Consider the following 1,492-nt stretch of genomic DNA (forward strand, 5'->3'; position numbering starts at 1 on the left):
AGGCAGATTCTTTACCAGCTGAGCTATCAGGAAAGCCCCTAAGACATGGAAGCAATCTAAATATCCATTGACAGATGAATGGGTAAATATGATGTGGGGTGTGTGTGTGTGTACATATACAATGGAATATTCCTTTTTGTATCTTGATTCCTTCTGGGATTCTTTTCTTTCTACCTGAAAAAACTGTTTAGTTTTTTCCTTTGGTGTCTGTTCAGTGAAGTCGCTCAGTCGTGTCCAACTCTTTGTGGTCACATGAACTGTAGCCTACCAGGATCCTCCATCCATGGAATTTTCCAGGCAAGAGTACTGGAGTGGATTGCCATTTCCTTCTCCAGGGGATCTTCCCGACCTGGGGATTGAACCCAGGTCTCCCGCATTTCAGGCAGACACTTTACCGTCTAAGCTATCAGGGAAGCCCTGGTGTCCGTTAGCTAGCTATAAATCATCTCAGTTTTTTGTTTGGGTGGAAATGATTTATTTCACTTTTGAATAATACCTGGACATAGAATTCTGGGTTAGCAGTTATTTTCTTTTAACTTTCTTTTAAAGATGTCATTGTATTATTTTTACTTTCAAAGTTTTGGTTGAAAACTGTGTCTCTATATTTTCTTTAGAAAATTTCCTTATTGTGTCTTTATTTTCTTAGGCTCAAAAATCACTGCAGTCATGGCATTAAAAGATGCTTGCTTCTTGGAAGAAAAGCTACGACAAACCTAGACAGTGTATTAAAAAGAAGAGATATCACTTTGCCAAAAAAGGTCCATGTAGTCAAAACTACAGTTTTTCCAATAGTCATGTATAGATGTGAGAGTTGGACCATAAAGAAGGCTGAGTGCCAAAGAATTGATGCTTTTGAACTGTGGTGTTGGAGAAGACTCTTTCTTGAGAGTCCTTTGGACTACAAGGAGATCCAACCAGTCAATACTAAAGGAAATCAAGCCTGAATATTCATTGGAAGGACTGATGGTGAAGCTGAAACTCTAATACTTTGGCCACCTGATGCAAAGAACTGACTCATTAGAAAAGACCCTGATGCTGGGAAGGATGGAAGGTGGGAGGAGAAGGGGATGACAGAGGATGAGATGGTTGGATGCCATCACTGACTTGACAGACATGAGTTTGAGCAAGCTCCTGGAGATGGAAAAGGACAGGGAGGCCTGGCATGCTGCAGTCCATGGGGCCTCAAAGAGTTGGATACAACTGGGCAGTTAAACACCACCAATTGTTACTCTAAGCAAAGTATAGCTTTGTTGTTGCTGTTTATTTTGCTTTTTAACATAGGCCGCTTCTATAGTTTTTTCTTTGGTTGTTTTTACTATTTTACTGTAATGTGCCTAATGATTATTTTCTTTGTACTTGCCTGCTTAAAGCTTATAGCGCTTTTAGAATCTATGACTTCATGCTTTTTTGGTCAGTATTTAAATCCTCAGATTATTTTCTCTTCAAATCATCTATGCTACATTGTCTCTCTCCTTTCCTTCCAGGACTCTAA

General features: G+C 39.5%; 1 non-coding gene across 1 annotated transcript; it reads right to left on the minus strand.

Moving 5' to 3' along the window:
- Window positions 1-340: 340 nt before the first annotated feature.
- TRNAF-GAA (transfer RNA phenylalanine (anticodon GAA)) lies at window positions 341-413 on the minus strand. The gene has a single exon. It is a non-coding gene; the product is annotated as a tRNA-Phe (tRNA).
- Window positions 414-1,492: the final 1,079 nt, after the last annotated feature.

Source organism: Capricornis sumatraensis, chromosome 13 (genome assembly GCF_032405125.1).
Source record: "Capricornis sumatraensis isolate serow.1 chromosome 13, serow.2, whole genome shotgun sequence".
NCBI lineage: Eukaryota > Metazoa > Chordata > Mammalia > Artiodactyla > Bovidae > Capricornis > Capricornis sumatraensis.